Source organism: Carettochelys insculpta, chromosome 16 (assembly GCF_033958435.1).
Source record: "Carettochelys insculpta isolate YL-2023 chromosome 16, ASM3395843v1, whole genome shotgun sequence".
Classification (NCBI taxonomy): Eukaryota; Metazoa; Chordata; order Testudines; family Carettochelyidae; genus Carettochelys; species Carettochelys insculpta.
The window spans coordinates 15,200,940-15,217,503 of record NC_134152.1 but is presented as its reverse complement, the minus strand read 5'-3'; positions in this window follow the sequence as shown (position 1 = coordinate 15,217,503).

Genomic DNA, 16,564 nt, shown 5'->3' with positions numbered 1-16,564 from the left:
ACCTTGTCACAATGAATATGCTGTTTATATTATGAAATGTTGGGTTGTCAGTTGCCCAAGGATACAGCCTTGAGACTGGGAGCTTGAACTTTACACAGCATTATACATTGCATAGCCACCAGAAAAAAAAAAACAGCCTTATTTGGAGTATTTGTTGCCAGCCACCTAGAGGAGAGAACAGATTCATCATTTCCATGTTGCAGCTGTAGAACAGAATGCCGTCTACTTTGATATACAGCATTAACAGTATTTTTGTAAGATCCAGGCCAACTTTGAAGAGGCATAGCTTGGCTGAAGTCAATGGCATTTAAAAAGACCAAGGCTGCTTTATTTGCCCACCATTTTAGAATTTTTAAGGCAAAAGGGACTATTAGATAAGCTAGTCTGATAGCCTTTATAACACAGGCCAGTTAGTTTCACCCAGTCACAACAGTACTGAGTACAATAACTGCTTTTTGAGCAGAGCACTTCAAAAAGACATCCAGTCTTGATAGGAAGACAAAAAGAGATGATAGTTTGTTTCAATGGCTTATTGTCACTGTTAATGTGTATCTTATTTAAATTTGTTTGTCTAACTTCCAGCAGTTGATTTTTGTTATGATTCTTCTTTAGAATAAAAAGAGCCATAATACCTGCTATTTTCTTCCCATAATCAAGTTAATGTCTCAAGGCAATAGTTCTCTTCTAAAACTAAGTCTTCTGTCATTAAATAATTGGAGAGCAAAAATTAGTGAGTTTTCAAAAGATTTTAAGTCAGTATCTGGCAACTGAGAGGAAAAGAGTGAGGATGTCTAGGGAGGGATATAAACGTATAGCTTGAGAATGTAGGGCAGTTTTCAGGAAGGCGAAAGGTCAACTGGAATTGCGACTTGCAAGGAATGTGAAGGATAACAAGAAAAGTTTCTACAGACATGTTAGCAAGAAGAAGGTGATCAGAGAGGGTGTGGTGCCCCCACTGGATGAGGGAGGTAACCCAGTGACAGATGATGTAGGGAAAGCTGAAGTACTTAATGCTTTCTCTGCCTCTGTCTTCACGGACAAGGACAGCTCCCAGACTAATGCAATAAGTGATGCATTGTGGGATGAAGGTAGACAGCCTTTGGTGGGGAAAGAACAGGTTAGGAGCTATCTAAAAAAACTAAACGTACATAAATCCATGGGCCCGGACCTAGTTCATCCAAGGGTTCTGAGGGAGTTGGTGTATGTCGTTGATGAGCCCTTGGCCATTATCTTTGAAAAGTCATGGAGATCAGGAGAGATCCCGGATGATTGGAAAAAGGCAAATGTAGTGCCCATCTTCAAAAAAGGGAAGAAGGATGATCCAGGGAACTATAGGCCGGTCAGTCTCACATCAGTCCCTGGAAAAATTATGGAGGGGCTCCTCAAGGAAGTTATTTTGAGGCACTTGGAGGAGGGGAAAGTGATCAGGAATAGTCAGCATGGATTCATGAAGGGCAAGTCATGCCTGACCAATCTGATTAGTTTCTACGATGAGATAACTGGCTCTGTGGATAGGGGAAAATCAGTGGATGTGATTTATCTTGACTTTAGCAAAGCTTTTGATACGATCTCCCACAATATACTTGTCAGCAAGTTTAAGGAATGTGGATTGGATAAATGGACAGTAAGATGGATAGAAAGCTGGCTAGAAGGTTGGGCCCAGCGGGTTGTGATCAATGGCTCGATGTCGGGATGGCGGGTGGTTTCTAGTGGAGAGCCCCAAGGTTCGTTCTGGGTCCTGTTCTGTTCAACATATTTATCAATGATCTGGATGAGGGGTTGGATTGCACCCTCAGCAAGTTTGCGGATGACACTACACTAGGGGGAGAGGTAGATACACTGGAGGGCAAGGATAGGGTCCAGTGTGACTTAGACAAATTGAAAGACTGGGCTGCAAGAAATCTGATGAGGTTCAATAAGGACAAGTGCAGAGTCCTGCACTTGGGCTGGAAGAATCCCAAGCATTGTTACAGGCTGGGGCCAGACTGGCTCGGTAGTAGTTCTGCAGAAAAGGATCTGGGAGTTGTAGTGGACAAGAAGCTGGACATGAGTCAAGAGTGTGCCATTGTAGCCAAGAAGGCTAAGGGCATAGTAGGTTGCATCAAGAGGAGTGTTGCCAGTAGATCCAGAGATGTGATTATTCCTCTTTATTCAGCTTTGGTGAGGCCGCATCTGGAGTACTGTGTCCACTTCTGGGCCCCCAATTATAGGAAGGATGTGGATACACTGAAGAGGATCCAGCGGAGGGTGACCAAAATAATTAGGGGGCTGGAGCATATGACTTATGAAGAAAGGTTGAGGGAATTGGGACTGTTCAGTCTGCAGAAGAGAAGACTGAGGGGGGACTTGATAACAGCCTTCAACTTACTGAAGGGAGGTTGCGAAGAGGCTGTTCACAGTGGTCACGGATGGTAGAACACGGAACAATGGTCTCAAGTTGCGGTTGGGAAGGTCCAGGTTGAACATTAGGAAAAACGTTTTCACTAGGAGGGTGGTGAAACACTGGAATGGTCTGCCCAGGGAAGTAGTGGAGTCTCCATCTCCAGAGGTGTTTAAGTCTTGCCTCAACAAAGCCCTGGCTGGGCTGATCTGATGGGTTGGTCCTGCTTAGGGCAGGGGACTGGACTTGATGGCTATTTTAGGTCTCTTCCAGCTCTATGATTCTATGAAATTCTTAGAAGATTTACATAACTTGACTAATAATCAGCCAAAGGCAAATTTGGAGGGTTTTTTTTTTCTATTCATACTGGCCGTTACTACACAGGGAAGATCTTCTGGAAGAATGGTGCCTTCTTCCAGAAGAACTGCGGAGCTTCTACACGTGTAAGATGCTCTTTTGGATTTCTTCCAGAAGAAGGTGCCCCCTCTTCCGGATTCTGTATTCCATTCCAGAATCAGGAAGAGGACCTTCTTCTGGAAGATTCTTCTGGAAGAAGGCATGTGTAGATGTTCCTGGACTGCTCCTTCTGGAAGAAGCAGTCCTCCATGGTGGCAGCCTGCTGGAGAGCAGGGCTGCTCTAGACACCCCCAGTGAGCCTTTATGGTCCCCAGGTCCTTGCAGCCTTTAAAGCTGCAAGGACCCGTAGACCCCGTGGCAGGAAGCTGAGAGTGTGAGACAGGCAGCACGTGCAGAGCTGCCTGCCACACTCCCCCGAGGTCCCGCAGTGCCCAGCGAGGTCCTGACCTGCAGGGATCTCTGTGATCCAGGGCCCTGATGGGGATATGCATCCTGTCGATCTCCCCAAAGCACTGGGGGAACCCAAGTGTGGCGAAGCCCTCAACGACTGCATCCAGGTCCCCGATGCTCACCAGCCGCCGCACCAGCACATGGTTGATGGAGGGGAATGGGTGCACTCGTGGGCATATGCAGAGGGCTCCCTGCCCACCTCCCCTTCCACCCCCTCCCTCCCTACTGGCCCCCCCCTTCTGAGGGACCCCTCTGGCAGCGGCCATGTGGTATCCCTTCTGGGCTAGGCCTGCCCACCCCCCTGAGCCCTGCTCCCTCCCAGTTGGCACCTGGGGTCCCCTGAGTGTGCTGGCCCCCTCCCTCCCTCCCTTCCTCCTGCCGGTGGGGCAGGGTCTGGGGCAGGGCTTACCTGGAGGACGACGGCCCCCACAGTGGATGTGTCCACCCCAAACTGCTGCCCGATGGATTGGTAGCTGTCCGGGGTGGCCAATTTCCAGATGGCCATGGCCATGCACTTCTCTGGGGAGAGGGCCAGCCTCATCCAGGTATCCTGGTGTTGTAGCATGGGGGTGAGCCAGCTGCAGATCTCGAGGAAGGTCTCTTTCTTCATCCACAGGTTCTGCAGCCAGCGGTCATTGTCCCACTCCCCCATGACGACCCTGTCCCACTCGTCCATGCTGGTGGCATGGGTCCAGACGCGCTGGACCAGTCGGAGGGGGCCCAGCAGGGTGGTGGGGGCGCAGGACCCACGGGCCTGGGACTCTGCCTCCACAGGAGGCTGAGGAGGGTGGCCAAGAGGATGGCTAGCATGCAGATGAAGGCAAGCCTGCTGTCCTGTGGCTGCTGGGGGTCCATGCCTGCTGGTCTGCGGGCACTGGACAAGGACCTGGGTTTGGCTGGCTGGGCACAGAGTTGGCTGGCCTCAGCAGCGTTTGCAGGAAGGGGCTGTTTGGATAGGGCCCTTTAAGGGGCCGTGTGGCTGGCAGCCCCAGAAGAACTCCCTGGCTGTGCGACCCCATCCGTGCTGTTTCCTGCCCTGTTCTTCCAGAAAAGTGCCATTGCATGTGTAGATGCACTCTTCCGGAAGAAGGGATGGCTCTTCTGAGGTCCTATTTGATGTGTAGAAGCACTGTTCCGGAAGAAGATCTTCTTCCAGAAAAAGTGCCATGTGTTGAAACGGCCACTGAGTTTTCAGAGATACAAGCAGTATGTATATAGGCAATACATTAATTCTTAAACAGACAAACTGATAAAAATCTGAAGGGATTTTATATCAAAATCTGTTGTTGAAAAAGATGGGTAGTCTATAAATTTTTGTTTATTGGAGAGAAGGGGCTGGATGGAGGGGATTATAGTGCCATGTTAAATAATTATATAGAACATCAGCAAAATCAGAAGAATTTATTATCCACAAAACTATATTTTCATTGTGAGCTTGTTGAAAAGACAGTATCAGAGAGGTAGCTGTGTTAGTCTGTATCTTTGAGAACAACAAGAAGAACCGTGGCTCCTTATAGACTGACATATATTTGCATCTGATGAAGCGGGTCTTTGTCCATGAAAGCTTATGCTCCAAAATATCTGTTAGTCTATAAGGTGCCACAGGACTTCTTGTTGTTTTTGAAAAGACACGATTATGCCAACTAGCAGAGACCTGACTATACTACAGTGATGGAGCTCTTAACCATTAAGGGAGATTTTTGAGGAGCCAAATCTCAGAGTTCTACATAGCCCCAACTCCCATTGACATAAATGAGTGTATTTCACTTATCAATTCCCTACCATTCCTGGGGCCTCAGACACTGGCATATCTCCGTTCCACCTATTCTCTGCTTAGTGCACACAAGAGCTGAATCTTGTCTGGGTTGAAATACTTGGCCTGTTTTTGACTGTTAGGTTTGGTAGGTGGGTGCTGGGTGTGTTGATGCCCTGTGGTATTCAGGTTAGATTAGATGTTCTCAACCAAGTGTGCTTCAAACCTTCTAGGAAGGGACAGCGAGTCATCGACTGTTTCCGTAACTATAGTAAAAGAGGAGCTGGGCAAGCATGAGGTTGCAACACCTTCCACAGACTGACATTAGCAGCAGCATCTTCATTGTACTACTTGACTTGCATTTTGAATAATTTGCCTCTTATCTCCTGAACTAATACACTAGCGATGCTAGATAGCAGTATCCTTCTTACTAGTGTGAGGGTAGGGTTCCAATTAACCAAAACAAAAATGTTGGGGGGGTTGTGATTCCAAAGACTGAGAAACCCAGGACGAGACTATCTGATGATCCCTTTGTGAAGGCTTGGGTCACAGAGATCCTCTTGACACTGTCCCTGATCATACTACTGAGCCCACCAATTTGCCCTCTGAAGTTCCTTCTGCCCTCCGTCCTATTGCGTCAGAAGCTCTGGTCTTTCCCAGCAAATGAATGAATTTGGGATAACAGCAGAATAACACAGACATGGATAATAGCTCAGCTCTGGCAGGGCTCAGTTTCAGGCACTTGATAGCACCCAGATCACAGCCCTGGATAGGACCAAACCCCCAGATAAATCCATCTTACTCTATATAAATGTTTTACACAGGGAAAGCTCATAAGGTTGAGATATGCACAGCTGTTGTCCTCCCACCCCCAGGTAACAATTATTTACACAGGGTTTGATAATAAAAGTGATGTTATTAGGTATAAAAATTGGTATTTAGGTGGTTGCAAGCAGATCAAAGTCAGTTACTAAGTTAAAATGAACAAAACAGGCCAGCTAAGCCTGATACACAAAAGGATACAAATCCTAATTTCTCACCCTTGTCCTAATTTCAAGTAAAGTTCTTCAGGTCAGAGCTGATCTTTCCTCTGGCCTGGGGCTAACAGGTTCTCTCCTTGTTTGAGTTCTTTTCTTTTCAGGTCCTTTCATGTGTCCTCCTGAGGTGGTGAGCAGCCTGTGAAGACAGGAGAAGGCAATCATTGTTTGCTTCCCATCTCTTAAAAAGAATTTTCCCAGATGGGAACTTTTTGTTCAATTCTTCCTCCTCCCTGCTCTGTGGAAGAATATGAAATTCAAGATGGAGTCCAGCACCAGGAGGCCAACCACAATTCAGACTTACTGAAAAAAAACCCAAGACCATTCACAGATCATTGCCTTGAGCAGTGGGCCATTAAGTTCCTTAAGGGTTACAAATAGTTTTCACTAGAAGACCTAGTTTAATAAACAGGTTTACACTTCATATTTCTGCCTTTACGAAGAAGAAAATGTATGCAAATAGAACATTAACATTCATTGGATCACGAGCTTTTGAATAATAGGTTACTTGCCATGTTTTGCATAAAGCATATTTGAATTATTCAAAAACTTATTTGCATAAAATATGGGACTCTATGAATTTTGAATGTCATGAAAACAGAATCACCTTCAACCCTAATAATTGGCCCTTCCTCAACATGGATCCTATCTGAAAATTCTAGCCTTTAGCAATTTTTAAATAGGTTTCCTCCACTGAACTAATCTTTTAAGGAGTGAGAATTTTTCTGCCTGCTGTAGTAAGGGTCACTTGATTTGCAAAACATAAATCAAAGAAAGGACCCACTTCTGTGCTTTCAGTGACACCACTATAACAGTGATTAGTTTTTTAAAAGTCTAGCCATGTTTGCAGATTTTTCAAAAAATATTGGTTATAAGAACTAAGCCAAAATTTTTGGCTTCAGTTTTTGCTTTTGGAGTTACTGAATGACAATTAAATAACTGGAATGATCTGCTATCCTTTTTCCTGAAATAATTACTTTCTAGTCGGCATGTTTTGTTTCCACTGTGTTTGTTTTGTACACTTACTTTGCAATGTGAAAAAGATAATATAGCTGCAAAGAAAAAAAATTGCTTGATTACATTTTGCGTCTCTTAATTTTATACCTGCTTTCTTACCTTAAAGTTTGAATCTAGGCACTTGGATTGTGCCAGAATAGTTATTTCATTAGATCAGAACTGTACTTTGCCCTCAAATGTTTAGTGTTTGCTGAGCATGGGGGAAGTAATAGAAATCTTTCTGTAACCTCAACGATTTGACTAGGAAAAAATATTGATTCTAAAGGAAAGAAGATTTTGAGAAGATCAAGCCAATCCAAATAGGGGCTTGCCTAGTTGAACATGAAATTGATGTATCCAGAAATTATGTAATGCAACATGTCAAACTCATATACTCTCTGCGCTGCCCTGAGTATTCTAGTGCCCTTGGCCATGGCTACAATAACAGCCCCCCTTTCGAAAGGGGGATGCTAATGAGCCACTTTGGCAGATGCTAATGAGGCACTGCCATGCATATGCAGTGCCTCATTAGCATAATGGCAGCTGCGCGTGTTTCCAAACTGCCACTTTCGAAACGCATGCTACTGGTGTAGACAAGGTCCTTTTGAAAGGACCCGTCTACACTGGCAGCGTGTGTTTCAAAAGCAGCAGTTTGGAAACACGCGCAGCCTCCATTATGCTAATGAGGTACTGCATATGGATGGCAGTGCCTCATTAGCATCTGCCAAAGTGGCTCATTAGCAGTCCCCTTTCAGAAGGTGGGTGTTAGTGTAGCCACGGTCCTTGTGTTTAAAAAAAATGGCAACCTGGAATTTGGTATCGGTGCATTGGTGTGGCTGTCTAAAATATTGTGCACATATAGAATAGAAAATGTTTAAATATATAAACGAAAATTGTATCTTTGCATGCAGTGGTTTTTGTATGTGTGAATACCTATTTATATTTTCAGATAAAATCTTAAAAGTTAAAATTGAGAGTACATATCAACAAATTAAGAGTAAAAAATCCTGTTTTATATGTAACAGAGAGAAAGCCGTGCTAGGCTATATACTATCAAGACAAAAAAGAAGTCCAGTAGCACTTTAAAGACTAACAAAATAATGTATTAGGTAATGAGCTTTCATGGGACAGACCCACTTCTTCAGATCATAGCCATACCAGAACAGACTCAATATTTAAGGCATAGAAAACCAAAATATAGTAACCTTGTCAACCTTGATTACTATTTTTGGTTCTCTGTGCCTTAAATATTGAGTCTGTTCTGGTATGGGTATGCTCTGAACAAGTGGGTCTGTCCCACGAAAGCTCATCACCTAATAAATTATTTTGTTAGTCTTTAAAGTGCTACTGGACTGCTTTTTGGTGTTGTTTTATATGTGTTTTATATGTTTTATATGTGTGTATGTTTGTGTGTATGTGAATTAACGAGCCAAAGACTGAGATGTGCATCCTCAGTATAACAACCTTCCCTATTCCTTTCAACATTTGTACAGATGATGGGAGTATACCCTGCTGCATGATCTGGGCTATCATATTTTAAGGTTGTCATGATGTGAAGCTTAAGCAAGCAGTTAAGACATTATGAAATTCCTTCACAGAGGGGCTATTCCATAACTCAGCAAGAAGTCCCGTGGCACCGAATAGACCCATGAAGCGGGTCTTTGCTCCCGGGAGCTTATGAACCAAAATATCTGTTAGTCTGTAAGGTGCCACAGGACTTTGTTGTTTTTGAAGATACAGACTAACTCGGCTACCTCTCTGCTACTATTCCATAACTGTCCACAAGGTGGTTTCGTGCACTCATCTTTTCTGAAGAATCTCGGACTGATCATTAAAACAGTTAAATTAGATGGGTCTTCTGGTTAAGGCACCAACACTCTTATGGAAAATGTGTGTCAGAGGTCATTCATTTATAGCTAGTTGCAGATGCAGGGATCTTTTGTAAAAAGCATGCTCTCTTCTCACAACATAAACTTTGTTGATTTAGTAACAGAGAGTAAGCCGTGCTAGTCTATACACTATCAAAACAAAAAGCAGTCAAGTAGCACTTTAAAGACTAGCAAAATAGTTTATTAGGTGAGCTTTCGTGGGACAGACCCACTTCTTCAGACCATAGCCAGACCAGAACAGACTCAATATCTAAGACACAGAGAACCTTACTGTTTTTGGTTCTCTGTGTCTTAAATATTGAATCTGTTGTGGTCTGGCTATGGTCTGAAGAAGTGGGTCTGTCCCACGAAAGCTCACCTAATAAACTATTTTGCTAGTCGTTAAAGTGCTACTGGACTGCTTTTTGTTTTGTTGATTTAGTAACAGAGAGAAAGCTGTGCTAGTCTATATACTATCAAAACAAAAAAGCAGTCCAGTAGCACTTTAAAGACTAACAAAATAATTTATTAGGTGATGAGCTTTTGTGGGAAAGACCCACTTCTTCAGATCATAGCCATACCAGAACAGACTCCAGGCTCAGTCTGTTCTGGTATGGCTATGATCTGAAGAAGTGGGTCTGTCCCACAAAAACTCATCATCTAATAAATTATTTTGTTGATTTAATGTAAGGGTTTTAATTTCATGATCTGGCTCTAAGAAATTTCTACAAGAGAAGAAACATACTGTGTTTAGTGATACTGAACTGGAAACTGGTTGGTACTTGGGGCTAGGAGCCCAGAGAGACCAGTCTCAGGATGTCACAGGGGTAGGCCCTTTAGTGATTGCTTTTCAGTGTGTTATGGGGTTAATCAGGAATTTCCCAACTGGGATTTTCACTGGACAGTTTATGACTGTGAAGCAGGATGGGGGCAGCCATATGTCACTTGTGCTAATAGCACAACATTCTAGTTCTTGTAACTGCCAATAAGATGAAGTTGCTATGGACAGATACAGCCGTTGGAGTTTGTTTGACTGAGGAGAGAGCTAGAGGAGGACTAGAACTAATGGTGGCATTAGGAACAAAGGGGGTGGGGGACATAATCTATTCCTGTTTCTAGGCCTGCTGTAAGAGATCCAAGGAACATGTCCACTTGTGTAGGTCTATAGACAATATTGATCCACAGGACACAATTACCACATTAGGCCTTGCTTGTCATTGTTTGATTTATGAGAACAGCCTTCTCCTAATACTTGATTACTGGAACAGAATACCCAGATACAAAAAATGTTGCATTTTCCTTAATGTAATTAATTTTAGACAAAGAGGGTCTAAAAAAGAGGGTGCCCCCAGCTGTGTTTCTCCCTCTTAGGGAACACATGCAAGCAATGCTGCTGGAGATATCTGTGACAGACAACAGAGTTTATTAACGGAGGCATATCCATAAACAATACTACCAAATTTGTGCATCATCCTGAGAAGGTGTCCGAAGCGCAAGTGCGTGCCTAACGTACCACTGTTCTTTATGAATGTGCCAATATAGCATTTGCTGTATTTTAAAAATCCTACATTTTATAGCTGATAAAATTGTCTCAACTGAGCCTAGTTTGTAAGGGTATGTCTGCATAGCAGCGCTATTTTGAAATAACCTGTTCCAGAATTGCTTCTTTTGAAATAGCACATCCACACACACAAAATATATATTGAAATACCACTCAGCTATTTTGAAATAGAGTGCCCACACTGGTCAGATGCCAAATCACATTTAAGAGCACCCAGAACCAGTTCAAGCAGGGCACCAGATCAGAAGGTGCCACATGTGGGTGCTGCTTGAGGCCATCTGAAGCTCGTGCTTAAAGGGATGCCCACCCCGGACAATTGTTTCTCTGATTTCCCTGCTCGCTTGCCTCCCCCTCTGAGGGGCAGTAAAGCATATCTCCTGTGTGCTCTGGTTGCCCTGATCCAGGACACACAACACCCTCCGCTATGGAGCCAGAGCTGTCCTGGGCAGTTGCCAGCTTTTGTGGCTGTCACTGCAACTCATACAGCATCATCTGCAGGCTGGCCCCCCGGCTCAGCAGGAACCCAAACCCCAGTCCGCCTGGCAGGCCCTCCTCGGGTATGTGGGGGAATGTCTTCAGCAGCTGGAGGCTTTCCATTGTAGTCTGGAGATCATGCCCTGCTGCATTGGGCATCTGGACACCAGTACACATGGGTTGGACCTCATCATCCTGGAGTGCTGGGGGGACCAACAATGGCTCCAGAATGGCAGAATGGAGAAGGACACTGTCTTCATCTGGCAGGCCCATCAAGGGGATGTGCATGTCTGGGAGGCCCTGAGGAAGAGCTCCTCTCCAGGGGAGTGGTAACACTGTCTCCATGGCTGCCCCACTGGGGTTGTCAGCTTCACCTGTCCATGCTGTCCCTGCCACCAGATCCCCTACCCCGCTCCCAATGACTGAATAAAGACACTTCTTTATGAGAAACTAAACAGTCTTTATTTAGCAGAATGGGGGGAGGGGCGTCAAAGAAACTGGGGAGGTTGTGGGAAAAGAACCTAGGCAAAGGACAAGAGAGGGTGGAAGAAGGGGGGCGGTGAGGACCATGGAGGAGGGATCTGGAAGACGGAGGATGGGGGTGGCGAGGCTCATGGACCAAGCTAGGAGTGGTGCTGGTCTCCACAAATCCCACCACCATGAGTGCGGGAGCTCTGGTATCTGTGGGGGCTGGGGAGGGTGTTGAGGGAGAGATGGGAGGGGCAGAGGGAGGAGGAAGAGGCAGCATGGTCTACTCCAGGGTGACCACAGTGTTGCACAGGGAAGGGCCCTGTGCCAGCAGCTCCCACCAGTTCTCCTGCTGCAGCCACAGGTTGTCCTGCACCCAGTCCTGGATGAAGCAGTGAATGGCTCAGAATCCCACCAGGTGCTGCCTCTCAGAGCTGCCCATGGGATGGCTCTGCCTGCAGGAGCCCCAGGTCCATGAGGCTGTCCCAGGTGGTGTGGACCACCCTCCATATGCAGCTGGTATGGCTGTGGGGAATAAAGACAGACGGTCAGTCACCCCTGGGGACACAGCCCCCATCTACAAGCCAAGGGTGACGGTTCTCAGCTCTGTTGCAGCCTAAGTGCTTGGAGCCAGGCCAGATACTCTCTGGCCAGTGGTCCCTGATGTCCCCAGGAGTGGGAGCTGATACGGGATTGCTGGCATGCCCCTGTGCTGTGCGCGGGGCCACTGAGTGGCCCCTTTCTCCTACCTGAAGTGGCTTGTCTTGGGAGGGTGTCCCATCCCAGGATCAGGAGCATGGCAGGCCTCTCTGGACAGACACGCTGTGCCTGATGTAATTCTTGTCCTGTGCACTGATTTGCTAGGCTTGCACTACAAACACTGATGAGGAATGAATTCCAAACTCTGAAAGTCCTCTTGCTAGTTTGATGGTGATTTTTAAGTGGTTTGGTTTTAACCAGAGCCTGGAATGTGATGGACTTTGTAGATAGTCGGTAACACACTTACACTCCATCTAGAAGTGAACAGGAGGCTTGTACAAATTTGAACGTGTGTTTTGCACTGAAAAATTCTTGTCTGACTTGTGAAATAGATGGATATGATCATCCATGTTAGCTGCAAGTCCGTGTGGGTTTAAAGCAAAGCCCTAAACAAACTGTTACAGTACTGTAGTCTAGGGAAAATGTGATTAAAGAATAGACAATGATTCTTCAAGGCTGCAATTAACACTGTTGTCCTTGTCCTCTGCTCCTATTGTTTGTTCTACTCAGTTGTCGCATGTTATCTTTAAGTAGCTTATAAACACTGAGGTAGAAATCATGCCTGTCTCAGTGTCTGAACAGCCTAATGCACTAGGCCCCGATTAGATCCTTGGCATTACCATAACATAATTATTAATGGTAATATGGTCTTCAGAGCTGTGTCTACACGTGCACGCTACTTCGAAGTAGCGGCACTAACTTCGAAATAGCGCCCGTCACGGCTACATGCGCCAGGCGCTATTTTGAAGTTAACTTCGACGTTAGGCGGCGAGACGTCGAAGTCGCTAACCCCATGAGGGGATAGGAATAGCGCCCTACTTCGACATTCAACGTCGAAGTAGGGACCGTGTAGTCGTTGCGCGTCCCGCAACTTCGAAATAGCAGGGTCCGCCATGGCGGCCATCAGCTGAGGGGTTGAGAGACGCTCTCTCTCCAGCCCCTGCGGGGCTCTATGGTCACCGTGGGCAGCAGCCCTTAGCCCAGGGCTTCTGGCTGCTGCTGCGGCAGCTGGGGATCCATGCTGCAGGCACAGGGTCTGCAACCAGTTGTCGGCTCTGTGTATCTTGTGTTGTTTAGTGCAACTGTGTCTGGGAGGGGCCCTTTAAGGGAGCGGCTTGCTGTTGAGTTCGCCCTGTGACCCTGTCTGCAGCTGTGCCTGGCACCCTTATTTCGATGTGTGCTACTTTGGTGTGTAGATGTTCCCTCGCAGCGCCTATTTCGATGTGGTACCGCACAACGTCGAAGTTGAACATCGACGTTGCCAGCCCTGGAGGACGTGTAGACGTTACTCTTCGATGTTGCTACATCGAAATAAGCTATTTCGATGTAGGCTTCACGTGTAGACGTAGCCTAGGTGAGCAGTACGGGCCACCACAACTTGCTGAGAATCCAGAGCAGCAGTAATATTTAAGCATAAAGTTGCCTCGGTAAAAAGAGATTATATCTCCGCTATAGGTAGGGATGATGCCTTTTCCTCCAAATGCTTTCCCAGTACCATTCAGCATCTCTCCCATTTTAGCTGTGTTAAGCTGTAGCTAGTTCACTTTCACCCAGATCCCCATCTCAGCACCTGGCTATCAAGGATACTGTGTAGTTGATTGATCAGCACGAGGAGAATGAGAAAGTAAAAATGAGTTTTGAAACAAGGATATCCTTGGCACGTTGAAACTACAGCCAAAAAATTCTCAGTCTCTTCCAGCAGCTTTACATGGGCAGAACTGGAAGGGGTGAGAAATATTGAATCCTGTTCAGGAATAGCCTGATCAGATTTTTTTTGGCTTTTTTTTTTTTAAATTCCAACCTACAGTAGCTGACCAAACCAAACCAAACCATAACAGAGCAGCAGAGCACTCCCTGAATGACTGCTCTGCTTTTCTGCATCTAGAATTAGTTCTTGATCCTATGACCTTGAATATCAGACACCTTGGGTGAAGCAGTCCAGTACCAATAGTATTTCAGGAGATGCATGGGGAAGTATGCTCACTGATGTCAATGGAAGCCTTGGGTCTACAATAACCAGTCTGTACACAGACTAGGGTAATGTTCATCTGGGGCCTCATACACAAAGAGCTGCAACCTTGGCCTGCTTACAGGTGGGGAGAAAATTGGACAATAGCCCAAAGTATACATTGCATGGAAACAAGTAAGAGATAGAACCAGCCCGATGCAATCTTCACAGGCTTTGTCAAGTGTCCCTTTTCATTAACAACATTAAAATACATCTGAAAGCACTTGCTACCTACATGCAGAGTGGCAAACAATTAAAATTACAATAACGTGTCCACAGGACTTTTAGGGTATGTCTGTAATTAAAAACCTGGGGCTGCCATGTGGCAGCTGTTCTGGGACGAGGGGCTGTTTAATTGCAGTGTAGATGTTTGGGCTCAGGCTGCAGCCCAAGTTCTGGGAACCTCCCAATTTACAGAGACCAAGAGCCTAGGCTCCAGCTGGAGCCCAAATGTCTGCACTGCAATTAAACAGCCCCTTATCCTGAGTGCTGTGGGCCCAAATCTGTTGGCATGGGCCACTGGTGGGTATCTAACTGCAGTGTAGACATAACCTTAATTACTCCTTAGTGGCTTTTGAATGGACCAAGATGCAAAGATGTAGTCTTCAAATTAAGAAAGTGACTCATTTTACTTTTGAGTATGTGGCCTGTGTTTTTCTCTTGGCAGTCATTTATTTAACAGTACAGAATCTGAAGCAAACAATGGATAAGGATGTGGCATTTTTATCCATTTTTGGTATTGTGCAAGGAAGGCGTCACGTGCTTTCCAAAATGATGTCTCAAATTCTTACCTGGTAGAACACTGTTGACTTGGAACTACACCAGAGATGAATTTGTTCCATTAAAATGATGTACTATAGATGCAGTGGGGATTTTATTATATTTATGTATTGATTGTTATTTACTGCTCATCTCTATAGCAGCTGAATGTCACTTATATGAGGCAGTCTCCTCTGCCAGTTAGTTCCTCTGTGCTTTAAAGAGGTGCATATGTCAATGTCATACATCTGGTCTGCTATCAAAACAAAAAAGCAGCCAAGTAGCACTTTAAAGACTAACAAAATAATTTATTAGGTGAGCTTTCGTGGGACAGACCCACTTCTTCAGACCATAGCCAGACCAGAACAGACTCAATATTTAAGGCATAGAGAACCAAAAACAGTAATCAAGGTTGACAAATCAGAAAAAAATTATCAAGGTGAGCAAATCAGAGAGCGGAGGGGAAGGGCTTGATAATTTTTTTCTGATTTGTCAACCTTGATTACTGTTTTTGGTTCTCTATGCCTTAAATATTGAGTCTGTTCTGGTCTGGCTATGCTCTGAAGAAGTGGGTCTGTCCCACGAAAGCTCACCTAATAAATTATTTTGTTAATTTTTAAAGTGCTACTTTACTGCTTTTCTGTTTTGATATTATGTAGACTAGCACGGCTTTCTCTCTGTTACTAATCTAGTCTGCTGTATCACTTTTGTTCTTCCTTACTCTTTTAGCTTAAGATCTAAGGGACTAGCAATTTTGGGTGTGTCCATTTCTTTGGCTGCCCAATTTGATACTGGAAAACCAAGCTCCTTGAATAGGGTGGTACCTCTGAAAAACAGACCTCCCTAAGTGGCCACAAATTTGACACCGTCAAAATAGAGGCACCAAAAAAATCTCTGCTCACCTTGGAAATCTTGGCCATAACCTCTAGGCTGACACAGTTCTATAACTGAAATTTAGTGGAACTACAAAGTCTATATTTCACAGAGTTAAGGAATCTCTGCTTCTAATTCAGCTCATGTGATACTACTTTAGAAGGGAAAGGGGCAACTGTATGTTATATATCTGTATCCCCTCCTGATGTATGTGTACAGCTACCTGTTCTTCTCTCAAAGCATGAAGATTGCTAAAGCAACATTTTAAATGGTTCTAAAAGTTTGATGTTCCCAAATACCACATTCAATTATAGCCTCATTAGCTCTTCCTCTGAGCTTGTTAACCCAGGAGAAGCTTAGCAGAAGACAAATTCCTTTGGGCTTTGTATTTTAGCAATTAGGCTTCATTCCTATACCACAGCAAGATGCCCATTCAAATGCTCATACACACATATGGCCCATTTCTCCACTCTAATCATTTCCATTCACTCTTTCCTTATTTTGTGCCTTCAGGGCATATTTTACATTTTTGCAGCTTTTAAAACTGTTCTAATGAAAATAATTTCTTCACTAAGTTTAACTGATAGGAAACTCCCCCCCCCCCAGCAATAATAAATTTAGTGTATATGCAATGGTTTTTCCCATTCCTGGGGTTAAACTGACATCTGCTGGCACCCTCTTATTCTGTATATCATGGTAATTGTTTGAATTTTATTGCATTATACTGTGTGTCTCTTGCAAATAATATAATAGGTCTGGTTTGATTGCAGTACAGGTAATACGGTCTTTTACAAGATTCCCCACTGGAGAAAAAATAAATT